Genomic DNA, 19,494 nt, shown 5'->3' on the forward strand with positions numbered 1-19,494 from the left:
TCCCCATAAGGAGAAAAAACAAAAGCCACTATGACATCCTCCATTAATGGGTATCAGCACTGGCCCCCAAGGGTGTGAAGGTCCAAACAAACATGATTTATGAAAACTAAGCAAACTTTTCAGTAGCTTTGGCACATCCACAGCACTGGAGAAAGGCCTTAATTACACTACCTGTACTCATTTAAATAGATAAGATCTTAGAAGAGACAAGCTATGTTTTGCCTTCAGGAAAAGAATGTAAATCCATCTGGCTCCATATTTTATAGTCATCAATAGCTTGAGGCTATATGAAACGCCCGAAGTTTTCATCTTCCCAGATCTGGGGGTGGAACAGAAGCGAGACATCAACATGAGAGCTCTAAGGCTGGCAGCACAATAATGACAGTGATATATTGGAGCATTCCTGTCTCTACAGAGCCCCAGAGCCAAACACTGCACATGTTCTAGACAAGACGCCAAAGAATAAAAAAACAAAGAAAGAAACAGCCCTGCAGTTTATCACAGAAACGCATCTTCTTGCGCAATCCATGGAAAGAAGATTCATACACTTAATGGATGAACCGACCCCTCTCCCAGGCCAGAAATAACCAACGCTCTCTGAGTGCCCTAGGGCTTCTCAAGGAGGTCATCACAAATACCAGCTAGAGAGTCGGTTAGTATTAATGAAAACTTACTGTATGGGAACAGAGTTCTAACACCCACGGGGAGCTGATTGTTGTTCAAATGAAAGTTCCCTTAAAGGAAATATGGCTTTCTATTGAAGCTCCACCCAGCTGAAGCCCCATAAGCCCCTCACCTCACAAAATCAGGACTCAGAGGAAGAGTAACTGTGTGAAACTAGAGAGTTTCTTTACAAAGGTACCCTCAGTCCTTGGACCTCTTTTCTTCCCCCTCTCTCCTTATTCCTTAGGGGATTTCACTTATCCAAATCTTTTATTTATCTACTAAAATCTATTTCTACATTTATATCTCCATGACAGGCCTCTTACACAAACCCTAGATTTTTTTTTTTTTTTTTTTTGAGGTACACGGGCCTCTCACTGTTGTGGCCTCTCCCGTTGTGGAGCACAGGCTCCAGACGCACAGGCTCAGCGGCCATGGCTCACGGGCCTAGCCACTCCGCGGCATGTGGGATCTTCCCAGACCAGGGCACGAACCCATGTCCCCTTCAGCGGCAGGCGGACTCTCAACCACTGCGCCACCAGGGAAGCCCCACAAACCCTAGATTTTAAACCCTAGTGCCAACTTGATATCTCAAACTTAACAAACTTCTAATCAATCAATTTTGTATATTGATCTTATACCCTACAACGTTACTAGATTCATTTATTCATTCTAGTATTTTTTTTCTGTAGGTTCTTTAGGATTTTCTGCATACAAGACCATGTTACCTGTCAACAAAGATAGTTAGATTTCTTTCTAATTTATATGCCTTTAATTTCTTTTTCCTGCTTTATCTCACTGGCTAGGACCTCCAGTATAACACTGAATAGAAGTGGTGAGAATGAACATCTTTGTCTTGTTCCTGAACTGAGGGGAAAAGTATTCAGTTTTTAATGACCAAGTATGATGTTAGCTGTAAGTTTTTCACAGATGCCCTTTATTAGGTTGAGAAAGTTCCCTTCCATTTCTAGTTTTCTGAGAATTTTGTGAAAATGGGTGTTGAATTTTTGTCAGATGTTTTTGCTACACTTTTTGAATGATGATATGTTTTTTCCCTCTGTCCTTTTAATATACTGAGTTACAATGATTAATTTTTAAATGCTAAACCCAGCTTGTATTTCTGAAATGCATCTCAATTGATCATAACATATAATGCTTTTTATATATTTCTGGATTCACATTTCCTTATATTTTATTAAGAATTTTTTCTGTTTGCCTATGTTCAAAAGGATATGGGTCTTTAGTTTCTTCTTTTATAATATTTTTGTCAGATTTTAGTATCAGTGTTACATTGGCATCATAAAACAAGTTGGGAATGTTTCTTTCTCCATTTTCTGAAGTTAGTATTAGATTAGTATCATTTTTTTGTTAAATGTTTGATTGAATTCACCTGTGAAGCCATCTAGGCCTGGAGTTTTCTTAGAAGGGACATTTTTATCATGAATTTAATTTATTTAATGGATATAAAGCAATTCAGATTTTCGATTTCTTTTTGAGTCCATTTTACTAGGTTGTGCTTTCCAAGGAATTAGCACATTATACCTAAGTTGTCAAATTTCATCCCTTGTTATCCTTTTAGTAGAAATAAGACAAATAGTGGGATATCCTCTTTCATTCCTGATAGTGGTAATTTGTGTCTTCTCATTTTTCTTATTTAATCTTGCTAGGAGTTTGTCACGTTTAAAAATCTTATTATAGTGCCAACTTTTGGCTTTGTTAATTTTCTACTGTTATGTTTTCTACTTCATTGATTTCTACTCTTATCCTTATTATTTATTTCCTTTTAGTTACTTTATGTTTAAATTGTTCATCTTTTTCCAAGCTTCTTAAGGCAGAAATTTAAACCACTGATCTTAAACTTTTTAATATAAATGTTTAAAGCTATAATTTCCCTTCTACTGCATTAACTGCATCCCAACAAACTTTAATATGTTGTGTTTTCATTATAATTTAGTTTGAAATATTTCTAATTTATCACATATTTACTTCTAAAAGTGCATTGTTTGGTGTTTCATAAACATTTCATTACTGTTGATTTCTGCTTTAATGTTTCTGTGGTCAGAGAACATACTCTATAAATTTCAGTCCTTTGAATTTCAATATTTTTAAATTATTATATGGTTCTACAACTGGTATAACTTTATAAAACTTCCATGTACACTTGAAAAGAATGTATATTCTGCAACTATTAAGTGCAGTTCTCCATAAGTGTCCATTAGGTTAAGTTGTTTGATGGTGTTGTTCAAGTTTTCTGTATCTCTACTGATTGTGGATTTGTCCATTTTTCCTTTCAGTTATGTCAGTTTTGCCTCAAATATTTTGAAATTTGATTATGAGAGGTATATATGTTTGGCATAGTTATGTTTCCCTTCTGAATTAATATTCCTATTGTTTTGTAATGTCCTTATCATCTCTGGTAATTTTCCTTATCATAAAGTCTATTTTGCCTTAAATTGGTAGAGCTACACCAGCTTTCTTCTGCTTCTGGTTTCATGGTATCTTTCTCCATCGCTTTACTTTCAATTTATGTTTAAAATGCATCTCTTATACACTGCATACAGTTTGGTCTTGCTTTTATATCCAGTCTGATAATCTCTGCCTTTTAGTCCACTTGTACAATTCTTTATATGCTTGGGTTTAAGTCTACCTTTCTGCTGTTTGTTTTCAATTTGTCCCATCATTATTGTTTTATTGTGCTTATGTCTCTCTTTCTCTGCCTTCTTTTGAGTTAATCAAATATTTTTTAGCTTTCAATTTTGTTTCCTTTATTAGATTTTTAGCTATTTTTATTTTATATTTAATGGTTGCTCTACAGATTACAGTATGCTTCTTATCTATATGAGATGATGGATGTTAACTAAACGCACTGTGTCAGTAATTTGACAATACATGTAAATCTAACCATCATGCTGTACACCTCAATATGTCAACTATTTCTCAATAAAACTGGAAAAATGCATCTTTACTCATCACAGAGTACTTAGAATTAATATTTTACCTATTACAAAACATGTAAGAGCCCTACAAAAATACAGTTTCATTGTACTCCCCATCCTTTGCGCTACTTTTGTCACATATTTTACTTCAACATACATTATAAAACCCCACAATGAATGTTACTATTTTCCATTCAAATAGTCAAGGATGATTTAAAGACTTTGAGCAAAAAAAAAAAAGAAAAGAAAGACTTTTACATTTACCCACATCTCAACCATTTTTCTTGTATTCTTTGTTTCTTCCTATGAAATCCAAGTTTCTATCTGACATAATCTTTCAGCCTAAAGAACTTTCTTTAGCATTGCTTGTCATGCAGGTTTTCTGGCAACAAATTCTCTCAGCTTTTGTTTATCTGGAAGTTTCTTTATTTCACCCTCATTTTTATTTTTATTTATTTTTTTCTAAAGAAACAGCCTTTATTTTTGTTTTTAATTGGGGTATAGTCATTTTACAATGTTGTGTTAGTTTCTACTGTACAGCGAAGTGGAGTTCCCTGTGCTATACAGCAGGTTTTCATTAGTTATCTATTTTATGCATATTAGTGTATATATGTCAATCCCAATCTCCCAATTCATCCCACCTCCCTTGTTTCCCCCTTGGTGTCCATACCTTTGTTCTCTACGTCCGTGTCTCTATTTCTGCCTTGCAAACCGGTTCATCTGTACCATTTTTCTAGATTCCACATATATGTGTTAATATACGATATTTGTTTTTCTCTTTCTGACTTACTTCACTCTGTATCACAGTCTCTAGGTCCATCCACGTCTCTACAAATGACCCAATTTCGTTCCTTTTTATGGCTGAGTAATATTCCATTGTATATATGTACCACATCTTCTTTATCCATTCGTCTGTTGATGGACATTTAGGTTGCTTCCACAACCTGGCTATTGTAAATAGTGCTGCAATGAACACTGGGGTGCATGTGTCTTTTTTTTTTTTAAGTTGTAAATTTTTAAAAATTTATTTATTTTTGGCTGTGTGGGGTCTTCATTGCTGCTTCCTCTAGTTGTGGCGAGTAGGGGCTACTCTTCGTTGTGGTGTGCGTACTTCTCATCGCAGTGGCTTCTCTTGTTGCAGAGCACGGGCTCTAGGGGTGTGGGCTTCCATAGTTGTGGCATGAGGGCTCAGTAGTTGTGGCTCGTGGGCTCTAGAGCACAGGCTCAGTAGTTGTGGTGCACTGGCTTAGTTGCTCCACGGCATGTGGGATCTTCCTGGACCAGGGATCGAACCCATGTCCCCTGCACTGGCAGGTGGATTTCTTTTTTTTAAGATTTTCCTTTTATTTATTTATTTTTGTTAATTTATTTATTTTTGGTTGTGTTGGGTCTTCGTTGCTGTGTGTGGGCTTTCTCTAGCTCAGCGAGCAGGGGCTACCCTTTGTTGCGATGTGTGGGTTTCTCATTGTGGTGGCTTCTCTTGTTGCGGAGCACAGGCTCTAGGCACATGGGCTTCAGTAGCTGTAGCATGCAGGCTCAGTGGTTGTGGCTCGTGGGCTCTATAGCACAGGATCAGTAGTTGTGGCGCATGGGCTTAACTGCTCCGCGGCATGTGGGATCTTCCCGGACCATGGCTCAAACCCATGTCCTCTGCATTGGCAGGCAGATTCTTAACCACTGAGCCACCAGGGAAGTCCGGCAGGTGGATTCTTAACCACTGTACCACCAGGGAAGTCCCCACAAGTGTCTTTTTGAATTATGTTTTTTTCTGGATACATGCCCAATAGTGGGATTGCTTTATCATATGGTAATTCTATTTTTAGTTTTTTGAAGAATCTCCATACTGTTCTCCATTGTGGCTGTATCGATTTACATTCCCACCAACAGTGCAAGAGGGTTCCCTTTTCTCCACACCCTCTCCAGCATTTATTGTTGGTATATGTTTTGATGATGCCCATTCTAACTGGTTTTCACCCTCAGTTTTAAAGGATATCTTTGCTGGATACCATATACAGAATTCTGGCTTGACACTGTTTTCTGGATTCTGTTCTACCTGATAATGTTAGCTGTTATTTGTATTTTTGTTCCTCTGTTATATATTGTGGCTTTTCCTCTAGACTGAAGTTTTTTTCTTCATTTGTTTTCAGCAGCTTGAGTATAATGTGCCTTGGTTTGGGTTTTTAAAAAATGAGTTCTGGGGCTTCCCTGGTGGGGCAGTGGTTGAGAGTCTGCCTGCCGATGCAGGGGACGCGGGTTCGTGCCCCGGTCCGGGAGGATCCTACATGCCGTGGAGCGGCTGGGCCCGTGAGCCATGGCCGCTGAGCCTGCGCGTCCGGAGCCTGTGCTCCGCAACAGGAGAGGCCACAACAGTGAGAGGCCCGCGTTCAGCAAAAAAAAAAAAAAAAAAAAAGAGTTCTGCTTGGGGTTTGCTGAGCTTCTTGTATCTGAGATTGATGTTTTCCAACAAATTTGGGAACTTTATGGCCATTATTTCCTAAAGTATTTTTCTGTCCCATTCTTTCTCTCTCATCCTTTTAGGCCTCCAATTACCCATATGTTAAATGGGTTGCTATTATCCCATAGGTCAGTGAGTCTCTGTTCAATGTTCAAAATCCTTCTCTCTGTTCTTCAGATTAAATCATTTCTGTTGATCTATCTTCTAGTTCACTGACCCTTTCCTCTTAAGTCTCTAATCTGATATCAATCCAGTTCTGGGAAATTTTCACTTCAGATATTGTACTTTTCAGTTTAAATTTTCCACTTGGTTTGTTTTCATAGTTTCCATGTTTCCTCATTATAGCCATCTTTTCCTATATGTTCTTGGACATATTTGTAGTAAGAATTTTTAAATCCTGTCTGCTAATTACAACATATGGGTCATCCTGTGATGGTCTTCATTTTTTTTATTGACTAGCAGGTACATTTTACTGCTTCTTCATACATCTAGTAACTTTTTATTGTATTCCTGACACTGTCAAGGGTGCCTTATAGGAGTCTGAATAATGTCATCTTCCTTTAAAGGGTATGGATGTTTGTTCTAGAAGATAGTTAAATCATTGATCTTGATCCTGTTGAGTTTGGTTTCATTCTTTGTTAGGGCTACTCTAGTTTTGTTTTTGTTTCTCCCTTAATCCCAGGGTATAGTTCTTACTCTAGGGCATGGTCTTCCTTCCTAACACATGATGTTTTCAGGATATTATCTGAATATTTGAAGTGCTTGTTCTGTTCTCTCCATTCTGACTTGACCATAACTTTAGCATCTTCTAGCTCTTGAGACCTCTGGTGTTTCCATTCAGCTCTCAGATTCAGAGAGGTGAAACTCTGCTGGGCTTTTTAGAGTATCACCCTATACATAAACACTCAGCTCTCATCCAAGGATCCACTTGGACTCTCATTTAAATTTCTGCAGTTTCTTACTCTCCAGTACCTTTTCCACAGCATCTCCAAACTTCGATCTTTGCCTCATCTATCAATTTTGATTTGCTATGTTTTATTCAGAAAAACAAAAGATGGTGATGGGTGTTTGTGTAATATAAAGCTTTCGGAACAATACATGAGAGCTGTGAGGCTGGAAATTCTCATTATGTGGCATCTCCCTGACTGTACTGTACCCCTTGCTACACAAAAATAACTTTCTTCTGAAACTCTTAGGACCATTATAAAGACAAAGCTTATAGTTAACTGTCCTGGCCTTGCCAAATAACTTTTGCCTGAAGGAGCATATTAAATGAGCTTTTCACACCTGTTGGTACCTGAACATCATTTTTTGGTCCCATATTTTCCCAATTCTAGCTAGCTATTTGATCAGATAGCTCGGTTATGAGACTGGATGCTACTTAAGATCCTTGACTCTCAACCTATCCCGTTTAAAAGTCACAGTATCTTAACCTTTTGGTTAGAAGAAGAGTATAGATTGAGAACAGAGTGAGAATGGAAATTTGAAAAAAACTGAAGTTATTTGTGTTTAATATTGCATTTGGGATTTTTTTTGAGAACATGATACCATGTCACTGGCTCTCTTGACAAGATGTGAAGGAAGGGCTCATACAGTGCTTAGAGTTGAAACGAGGTTCTTCATGATTTATACAAGGATAATGATGTGTGCACATTACTGTATTTCATTAAATGTAAGACCATTTGATCATAAGACTTATTATTTTGGGTACCTCAAAGAGCCTTGTCAGACACATGAAATCAGTCACATCATTACTGCTCTAAAATTTCTTTCATTCTATTCCTAGGGATTTGGTATTTATCCTGTCTTTAGTAGCATGAGTTAGCAAGTGATACACAATCTGCTACACATAACTTGGTAACAAAATGAACACAGCGTCACCTCCTGTGGTTAACTTTCTTTATTAGGTCTGGTAAAGCCTTGCCACTCAAAGTGTGGCCTGGACCTCTAGTAGTGACATCACCTGAGTGCTGACTACAAATGAGCAACCTCAGGCCCCCCCCCAGACCTATCTACAAAATAATTTTAACAAGATGCTCAAATGATTTACTTTGCACAATAAAGTTTGAGAAGCATTTCCATAAAATACTTGGTTGTTGTTTTGCAAGAAAAAATGGAATTTTGGCCATTTCTCCAATGACAAATATTCGTTTTACTAATGTCAATTTTACATAACTCTGCTCCTTTTTTTGTTTCAATGCCAAAGTATAGTGTAATCTTTTTAAAAAAACATTCTAAATGTCAATGAAACCTAATATGTATAGTACCAAAATTCATGTAAGTTCATAACTCATTGAAGTGAAAATACAAACAGCTAAGAGCAAGTTTTCACATGCATAGGCAATGAAAACATGTCAAGACTGCTTCTTGACTAACAGTCACTGCATAATGTCATTACTTTCAGAGATGTTAAAATATGGAAAAAAGGGAAAATGTATATCCTAAAATTGATAAAGCAGAGTAAGTGATGAAAAACGTTCATTCCTGATCTAGGTTTGGGCTTTTCTGGAACTCAGAACCAAGGTACTTAGTTACAACAATGAATACATTCCAAACATCCAGTGTGGTCCCTGTCATTAGAGAGTCTCCAACTGGTTTCCCTAAAATTGGCAGGAGGCTGAGGATGCTGCCTTAACTAAAAACAGGCGGTTGAGACCTCTAACCCACTTCATAACCAGTCAAAGTTTCTGTTGCTCGTGAAAGGAATTTTCTCTGCTTTGCTGCATACCAGAGTTTTCAGCACTCTCACATTTCTCTCCTTATGGAGAAACATGTGATGAAGAAAATGTGGTGGAAAAACACATTTGCCAAAAAAGACTCCTCCTGGATTAAATAAAATTGCTATATTCCTCACCCTGATCTTTAGCATGAAAAATACTCATGAGTTAGGGACCATGGATAAATGAAGCCCTCAAGAATTTTTCATCCGATTTTCCCTAACTGGCTTTAGAAACTGGAGCTCCTTAAGTTGATAACATCTTGCTGTGTGCGAACCTTCCTTCCCAAGAAGTAACAGGGAGGGAGAGAAAAAGAGAATTAATGAACTTGGAAATCCTGTGAATCCTGCAGCATCCACTTCTTTTACATAGCTTTCCTCCCCTGGTTCAACTCCAGCAGGGGGATATGGTTTCACATGGGCAGAAGTAGGCTAAACACTTGGCATGTTGTACTGGTTGTTTTGCCATTTTCAGAACCGGCACATGACAGAAAGTTTACCTGTTGGTTATTTGTGTTGTGACCATATTGATGATAAATTACAAATTCTGAAGGTCAGAGATGGGATCAGTTTAACTCATCCTATATCAACTCCAAATCCAATAGCTATTAAACAAACGCCAATCGACACGTACACCATGAGTAACTTGGTTAATAAGAGCTGCCTTTTAAAGGTCATCTAAGAACTGGTTTTTAAAGGGCATCTTTATGCTTTTCACTCTAGTCCTAATGGATGCTCACTCTTCCTCTCCATCCCTCCGTACTCAGGCAGTGTAGAACTTGGAAAATTCTTCCTGAGTCCCAAGGGAAGCAGACCATACTTCAACAGAAATGTACAACATGGTCTGGCTTGGCTTAACAGCAGCCCACATGTGTCCTGGTGTGTGAATATGGTATTGCTCAACCTCAGGGATAATGGAAGTTGAAAATTGGCACCAGAGTCCAACATCTAAAGACTTTGGCTACTGTGTGTGCAGTTGCTACAGAGGATGTTTCTAATACAAGAAATATGAGCTTGTTCTATTCCACAGGCTGAACTATTGATCAGATTAACAATGGCACTGTTTAAATCTCCTGTCTGTCACTGAAACGTGGGTCAATTCCTGCAGACATGTGTGTGACAGAAGCTGCCCAGAGCTTCATGGGGAAAGCGCCCTCTGCTCTAAGAAGTTAGTCATGCTACAGCACGGGGAGATCAGCTCGGTACTTTGTGACCAGCTAGAGGGGTGGGACAGGGAGGTTGGGAGGGAGACGCAAGAGGGAGGGGATATGGGGATATATGTATACATATACCTGATTCATTTTGTTATACAGCAGAAACTAACATAACAATGTAAAGAAATTATACTCCAACAAAGATGTGAAAAAAGAAGTTAGCCATGCTAATAGGTTCCTTTCCATAGCACGGACACCAGAAACAGTGAACCACAAAAACTGCAGCAATTTACAGATGACTGCATTGAGGCTTAAAATTGTACGTCATCTTCTTTGACCATCCAGTCAGAAGTGACCTTTCCACAATTGGAAAACCCCAAAGCACATTCTCCACCTCCTCCTCCTTGAAAAAAGCACTTGAGAGCAGACTGACTTGTCTTTCTCCCTCACTAAACAATAAGCCCTTAAGAGCCAAGACTGTGTCTTACTTATTCATTTCCCCACAGTGCCCAGAACAGGACCTGGCACAAAGTAGATTTCCTGTCGTATTTGTTGAATGAAATTAATTAGAAACATCATGTGCTAGATATGAGGTGACTTATAAGTGGAGGATCAGAAGGTCAATAGAAGGTTATTATCCAAAACCAGTAAGAAACAATTACCATCAATAGAATCATTTACCTCTAATCCTAATGTTCCTCTTGTTCCTTAAATATCTGTAGAAACAGGAACCAGAAATGAGAGGTGGGGGAAAAGTACTGGTCAATATGAAAGAATGACAGACTCTAGTTTGATATAATTTTCTAACACTTGCTTCAGGAGAGACTTGTTTTAACCCTCAAAAAAGGATGAAATCTGAGAGGCCCAAGACAGAAGGAAGGATGAGTAGAACGGGCCAACCAAAAGATACTGAGTTTTCTGTCACTAGAAGTATTCCATTTAAAGGCAGTAGTATATAGGATCTGGCCTGTACTTTAATATAAGAGCCAGCTAGATTTCTTCCCAACTCTGCATTCAGGGATGTTGTACTGATAGCTGGCAATCAGCCATGGTGGGAGTATTTACACCATGGAAACTGGCAAACTACAAATCAAGACTCTTTTATGTTCCCCAGATAGCCAGTTGTTAAATAATTACCAGCACACCACTGATTAAAGGTTAAGCGACTAATACTGAGGAAATGTGTACATGAGATCCTGCACTGAAACACTGGTTATCAAGATAACCTTCCAGGTCTCCTCCAGTGCCAACTGATTTGAAGCATCTCTTGTCCCACCTGGAGAGAGAAGCCCCATGGCTGTGGTGGTTATTGTTGTTGGCTCTACCATCAGGTTCCTAGGCCTGGTTACCCTGCAATTAAACTCTTTTATGGACTTAGCTAGAGGTCTGGCTCCCCAAAACCAACACTACCATTACCCCCAGGCCCCAGCTCAATACATGTGGCTTCAGCACCTGGCAGGCAGTCATGCTCAGAGCCCTGAGTTGCCAGATTTCTCGGGATTATTTTCTGCTCTGAGGGATGACAGCTTTCCCCAAGCTCCACAGATGTGGAGCAGCCCTCGACTCCACATGCTTGTGCACAGCAGAGGCCAGAGGCAGGGTCACAGCCACTAGAGTTTTCCTGCAGAGAGCACGGTGCCTTCTGAGGTCCACCCCAGGGATCCCATTCCCATGAGGAGCAGAGACACATGGGGCCACCCATAGGGAAAGATGGGTACTGGAGTCAGAGGAGATACAGAGGAAGGCAATTAGGAGTTGTCACAAGACAAAGCTGCAATAGGAACACTCACTGCCTGGGGGACACTTGGCTTCCTGCCATGAATGAGGAATTCATCTGGTTCCAGTTACCTTGGTCCTCAGAGTCCCAACAGCGCTGGAGAAATGAATCCTCCCATGCAGCCATGGCTACATGCTTTCCTTTCCACAGTGCCCAGCCCAGGCCTGGCATGCAGCAGGTACTCAAAAAGTATTTCTTGAATGAGCAAACAAATAGACAACCATTGGAGCTCTGTATTGGGCCTCTCAGATTTCAAACCCCTTTGAAGACCAAAACAAGCCTACCTCCTCCAGAAAGCCTTCCCAAACTCAGGTATTAAGCATGCCATCAATCCAGGGCATCACTGAACCCCAAATCACTCCTTTCCATCCTCAAAAATCCTCCAGTGGAAGTCAACACATAACGACCCTCTACTTGGGCTTGTCTTAGCTTCCTGTGCGGGGGTCTTATTTCTTCAGGGAGATCATGAACTCCTTGAGGGAAGGACCTGAGCTTCCTCTTTCTCGAGTGTCCTTCTGTGGTGTCTAGCTCAAGGTCAGGGCCCCATTGTCCCATGATGATTGGTCATTGGCCAGGTCCTCCATTCACTAGATCTAGCTCAGTTCTAGAATATATTTTGTCCCTTCATCCTGAATTGCTTCTCTTAGGTGATTTTGGAAGAGGTGCTTGCTCCTTGCCTTTGGTAGGATACACTGGGTTGCAGAATGGACCCCATGCCAGCATTGTCTCCCCAGAAAGTAACAGAAATGGCAACCATATCCTAATGAGGAAGCAGCATAGGCCATAGGCCAAGCACACACAGTACCCTCTTATCACCCAGGCAATACAGAATTGGCTCTACCTTCTTACCTTGTTCTTGGAGAGAAAACTGGACTGTATGAATGATAGAGTCATGGGCAATGTATCCCCAGAGAACAGCAATGACAGTAATATAAAGCACTTGGCTTTCCCCAGTTCTAACTTAGTCTCAGAAAGTAGCTCAAACTCTGGGAAGGATGGGTGTGCACTCCCCGCCACAGAGAGAATTCAGAAGTTATGGGGAATGTGTCAGACATTCACCAACTTAGGGTTTAAATTAAGTTTTAAATTCCTTTTAGAGCTCATAATGTTTATGCAGATTCTAAAATAGGGCAAACAAGTTATTTGCTACTTCATTGTATAAAAATCTAAATCCAGGGGAATTAGGTTTTATTGCTGATTCCAAACTTAGTACCAGGAGAGCTGATTTGTTTTGTTCAAATGAATACTATAATTAGAACATCCTCACATATACATGTCTGCCATAACAAAACACTAATAGATTAAGTGGCTTAAGCAGCAGAAATTTATTTTCTCACAATTCTGGAGGCTGGAATTCTAAGATCAGCGTGCCAGCATGGTTGGGTTCTGGTGAGGGCCCTCTTCCTGCCTTGCAGATGGTCACCTTCTTGCTGTATGCTCACATGGTCGTGCCTCAGTGCGTGTGCCTCTTCTTACAAGGCCAACACCAATCCTATCGGATTAGAACTCCACCCTTGTGACCTCATTTAACCTTAATTACCTCCTAAAAGCCCTATCTTCAAATACATTTGGGGTCACATTGGGGATTAGGGCTTCAACTTAGAAATTGGAGGGGCACATAATTCAGTCCATAGCAATGTCTGAGATGAATTTCACTACGCCTCAAGTACAAAGTTCTTCCAGACCGAGTATCTTTCTCCTAGGAGACATGCCTGCGATTAATGCAGCCCACTTTCTTACAAGAAACCTGTAAAAATAATCTTTCTCCACAGTCTGTCACCTTCCCATTGCTCAGATCAGCTCCCCCTCCCCTTGGAATCACCATTAAACCACAGAAATAATTACCTATCTGAGGGCTACAGTCCTCCCACATAACCTGAAGCCATTGCCATTTGTCACAACAGATCATCACTCTGACAGCCAGCCCTAGGAGCAAGAAGAATGCTCATTTTCCTCACCCTGCCAGAGCTTCAGAAAGAACTCAGCTCAAAATAAATGCTGTTGAAGCAGGAGACACACAGGAGGTACACAGCCTGTCACTACCTCAACACAGGCCTCTCCTAACCCTCCATCCTATTGACTGTGTGAGAGCCATTTCTGGAAGCTCTGTAATCCAAAACCATCAAGCATTCATGGGGTTGGCAACCACAAATAGAAAATGAATTGGATCGCTATCTTTCAAATTAGTATAACAACATCGTCTGGGAAATGATGATAAAAAATAGTTCAAAATATTGGTTGAATTCTTTTCTCACTATTCTGCTCAGGCTCTCCTCCATTGTTTTTTACATTTCCCTCCTGGTTGTTTGGAGACCCTTGTGTTCAGTAACATGTTCCCAAGAAGGAGAGGCTGAAGTCAACCTTGACTTTGTACACTCACTCTGCTTCCAGGTCAGAAACTAGACTTTCCCTTTTTCTGCACCTCACAATCTCTGAGTTCTGTAAGTTTACCACCTAGATGTTTGGTTTTTTCCTGTTTTATTGAGATACAATTGACATATAACATTTTATAAGCTTATGTGCACAACATAATGGGTTGATAGATGTATATTTTGCAAAATCATATTTCTTGAATGTACCTGTCTTCTACCCTCCATCCACCCCATCTCTAGTCCAAGCCATCATGTCTTCTCTCGCCTGGGTATTCGCACTTGCCTCCTAAAGGGTCTCAGTGCTCTCAGGTTCTCCTTTGAAACCCATCCTCCACATGGAAGCCCAAGTCATCCTTCTAAGCCACCAAGCTTCCTTGCCCCTTTCCTACATGAAACCTTTTAGTGGCTCCCCCATTGCCCTCAGGACAAAGCCTACACATTGCAGTATGGTCCACCCTGCTAACTCATGATGTCCCCATGGATCAGGTCTCCAGAGGATGCTGGAAAAGACGATCCAGCCACATGAGATGTCATACTCAGGTTAGTCTTATACACCTCTGTAATCTTAACCCTCAAGAGGTCAAGAATCACACAGGTAGAGGGGATTGTAAGAAACACAACATGTAGGTCCTTGTTTCTAGGCAGGAAACAAATCTAAGTTATAGCAGGAGAAGGGCTGGCATTGTCTCCAAGACCTAGCTAGCATGGGTCTGACTTCAAAGGAGTTTCTCTGCCAAACAGTGTTTTAGATATAGAGCAAAAATACACTACAGGCAGTTACACCCATCTAAAATTGACACTAATGATCATAGTGGGAAACTCCTTAAATCATGTGGCTGTTCTTCATATAGGGATCAAGTGCAAAGCAACCTCCTAGAACAACGTTTTAAATGAACCATCTTCCAAACAGTTTCTCCTCTCCAGAGTGGTCCCATTCCATTCATCTGCAGTTACAGTTTTCATTTTGCACAATATGAGAATGACTTTGACGGCTATGCTGATCCGGGGAGAGGAGAGGGGATAAATCGAGCAGGACAGATTAGTTCTGGAAAATTAAGCATTTGCTAGGTCACCCTGGAGTTGTCAGCTTTGAATTTGGCCTCCCGAAGCATTAAGTCAGCCAGAAGTCTCTCTAAAATGAGAGCCATTAAAATGCCAGTTGCATCCCTAATTATTAAAGAAATAAAATCAAAACTACAATGACATGTTTACACTAATATGTATAAAATGGATAACTAATAAGAACCTGCTGTATAAAAAAACAAAATTAAATTAAAAAAAAAAAACTACAGTGAGGTATCACCTAACACTGGTTAGAATGGGCATCATCAGAAAATCTACAAACAACAAATGCTGGAGAGGGTGTGGAGAAAAGGGAACCCTCTTGCACTGTTGGTGGGAATGTAAATTGATACAGCCACAATGGAGAACAGTATGGAGGTTCCTTAAAAAACTAAACATAGAACTACCATATGACCCAGCAATCCCATTACTGGGCATATACTCAGAGAAAACCATAATTCAAAAAGACACATGCACCCCAATGTTCATTGCAGCACTATTTACAATAGCCAGGTCGTGGAAGCAACCTAAATGTCCATTGACAGAGGAATGGATAAAGGAGATGTGGTACACATATAAAATGGAATATTAGCCATAAAAAGGAATGAAATTGGGTCATTTGTAGAGACGTGGATGGATCTAGAGACTGTCATACAGAGTGAAGTAAGTCAGAAAGAGAAAAACAAATATCATATATTAACGCATATATGTGGAACCTAGAAAAATGGTACAAATGGGGCTTCCCTGGTGGCGCAGTGGTTGAGAGTCCACCTGCCGATGCAGGGGGACACGGGTTCGTGACCCGGTCCAGAAAGATCCCACATGCCGCGGAACGGCTAGGTCCGTGAGCCATGGCCACTGAGCCTGCGCGTCCCAAGCCTGTGCTCCGCAACGGGAGAGGCCACAACAGTGAGAGCCCCACATACCGCAAAAAAAAAAAAATGGTACAGATGAATCGGTTTTCAAGGCAGAAATAGGGACACAGATGTAGAGAACAAACGTATGGACACCAAGGGGGAAGTCGGGGGGCGGGTGGTGGGATGAACTGGGAGATTGGGATTGACATATATACACTAATATGTATAAAATAGATAACTAATAAAAAATAGAAATTAACCCCCCTAAAAAACTATAAATAAATAAACGTCAGTTGCACAGAGCAGTTCTTGAGCTGACAAACAGATGGGAGTTGTGAGGAGATGAAAGGCTGCAAGCACTGCATAGGCATAAGCCGTGGCTCCATCTCCACTCCTTGGACATGAAAGTCACTGCATAACCTGAGCCCACTGCCCAGGAAATCCATCAGTCCGTTAGAGGAAACCCTACCATGAGAGACAGCTGAGACTCACTCAACGCAGAGCCAGTAATGCTTTAAATGAGGAGGTCCCACTTTCGGTGTATTTCCCTCCCTCATTTTCCATTCACTCTCCTATCTAAACTATGCCCCAAATTCTACCTGGAGAACCCCACGCCCAGCACAGCGGGCTCTGGTCATGCAGCCAGAAAACTGTCCATTTCTCCAAATGAAAAATGCACATGCTTCTAACTAGAGGCTTCGTGCTCAAGTTGGGTCAGTACAGGAAGGAAAGGGCTCAGGCCCTCCCACGTGCCCTGTCCTCTATCCTGACCTGTCTTGTGTGGACGGACTGCAACCATGCGGAGATGGTGCTGCCACCTTCCGGCCAGGCCCAACTCCTAGCAATGTGGCCTGAGAATGGTGCTCAGGCTAATAGCAGCCCCCCTTCCCCTTCCACCCTCAGCCGCAAAAGGCAGAGAAGTGCTTAATTTTTAAGACTCCATCACTTGGCTCCATCCTGAGGCCCTAGGCTCTGGATGCTCAAGTCAAGGCCCTGCCCAGTTTTCCCTGGAGCCTTGGTTTCATTATCCCCATGGTAGTGAGCATAGCTGTGGCAGTGTTCTCCAAGCTTTCCTCGTGGGTCTGAGTGCTCAGTTTCCAAGACCAGGGAAAGGTTTCTTTCATTAGAAACAGCAACAGAAGAACCTTTCAAGGGGGGATCCCGGTACTATAGCAGAGATGGGAGGAAGCCAGAAGCCTGTGTGTGAGTTGAGTTGGCTGGACACAAGAGCACCGTCCAGTTCAGACACGCTCCAAATAGGCAGGAAGATCACATCTGCAGAAAGGAAACTGTGGCCTGCCTGCCCCAAACTCTCAGCAACCTGCCACATCTATCTGAGTCATTCATTCCCTGGCATAAGCACGACCCTTTCCCAAGTCCTGTGTAAGAACAAATGCCCCTGGTGGAGAGGATCAACCACTAGGTTCCTGCCAGTTCATGTGGATAAATTAATCAGATCAGAAATTTCTGGGGTCTTGGTACCTTTGGCAGTCACTGTTGGTACCCTGCCCATACCCCTTCAACACCCACCATTCTCAGGTCAACCCCAGGGCTTCCAAGTGCAAACTCCTACAAGTCTTTGTGCTAGATTTTACTCTGACCAATGGCGCCTGCTCAGCCCGTGCACAGAGCAGGCCAGTATGCTGGGGAGTTAACACCCCAACCCTGGACAGCAGCAGCTCTCACCCATGATGCATGGAAGTTGGAGGATCAATACCCCAGCTCCCTTACCCCTTGGCTGTGATAACTCTGAGCACATTCCCCCAAAGCTCTCACCCTCTGTTGCACTCTCAGCCACCCATAGAGTTAACCCACTAGACAGCACACCCTCTAGTGGCTTCTTTCCCTTCCCTCTCTTACGTCCTCACTCCCCACCCCCATTGTCCAGTGTCTCTTAGGAGTAAAAGCCAAATCTATGTGATTTCAAAGCCCCAAATCTTTCTATAACATCAGACCGGCAACTGCCCCCAGCCCCTCTGTACCCAGCCACACCTGAGAGGCAGACAGGGAAGCGGGGCACTGTGGAGTCCTGTCTCCAGAGCCCATATTGGCCTCCAAGGCAATAGCTTACCCACAGGTGCTGCATTCTTGGCATTCCATGCCTGTTTTCTGCACTCAGATTCCAACCCAGGTGTTTGGCTGTATATCCAAAGTCCAGGAGGGTTTTTTTCTTTAAGCTAGGCTGCTTAAAAGAAGTTACAATGCTAGGGATTCTGGCACAGGGTTTATTCCAGCCCTGAATTTCTGTGAGATGGTCCACAGCAGCCCGAGACAGAATTAGAAATATAATGAAATTTTCCACCCTTAAAAAGTCGCAGCTAAATAGTTGTTCTAATTGCTGAGGATTTTATGAAAAGAGACCACAGCCTTATTTTGGAAATTAACCCAGCACCAGCTGCAGCTTCCTGGCCCTAGAGCCGTGGACATATATCCTTGTCTTCACACATATGCTCATCTGGACATGGGGTGGCCTCGGGGGGCTGAAGCACGCAAGATGAAATCCCACAAATCTCCATTATTAAATCCATGATATATTTCAAATCCCACCCTCTATCTTGGTAATGACACCTCTGACATCCCTCCAAAGGAGGAGAGAGGGAGGGCGGGTGGGAGTAGAAGAGGGAGAGAGGGTCCCTTTTTGTCTGTCCACATCTACCAGCCTCTTCTTTGCCATATTCTTGGGAACAGTTTAAGGGTATTTATTCTCTGGGACAGGTCTCCTCATGCAACTCTCCCACCCTAGAAAAGGGGCTGTCAACCATTGACTGATGCAAATCTGGGCAACATCACATCCCTTTCGTCCTAGCATCCTCAGGACCTAAGCTGCTCTGGACCAGTGGGATGCTCTAGCCAGGCTACCTGTGGGACCTAAACCTACCCTTACTCCTCCTCTGCTCTCCTACCCTCCAATAACTTATCTTTGTCTCTCTCTTCAAGCAGGTATATGGAAAGCAAACTAAATCCCAGGTAGGGTTCTCCACCAGAGGATATCCCAGCCCCAAACAGGAACCTTCAGGAATTCTGCACTTGCCTAAAACCTCTTAAGGATTACCCCTAGGTTCCTCGGGGGTATGGGTTGGCCTTTCCTGTGGTTGTAATACCTCCATGGAAAGGGTTTGGGAGTCTTCACTAAGGCACAGATGGGCAATTGGGGGATGTGCAGTTATTCAGAGGAATTGGAAGCCTTAGACTCCATCTCTAACCTCTGCATGTATTTCACGAGTAACACCCCTATGATCATCTCCCCACACACTACTCACCCTTCCAAACCCAGCCAACTGCCACCTTCTCTAGAAAGCCCTCCCTGATTCCCTGTGCCAAACGAGGGCTCTCGTCTTCCACAGTTCTCTGTGTTTCCCTCATTGGGTGGTGCCTCGTGTCACCCTCACGTGTGTGCGTGCCCAAGCATTCTTAGCGTGCAGTGGGCTCGGGGCTGGCAGGGCCCATCTCCTCTTCTCAGGCCCTAGTCCCCACTCCCACCATTGATATAGAGTCATCTTGC

Source organism: Phocoena sinus, chromosome 3, assembly GCF_008692025.1.
Source record: "Phocoena sinus isolate mPhoSin1 chromosome 3, mPhoSin1.pri, whole genome shotgun sequence".
NCBI lineage: Eukaryota > Metazoa > Chordata > Mammalia > Artiodactyla > Phocoenidae > Phocoena > Phocoena sinus.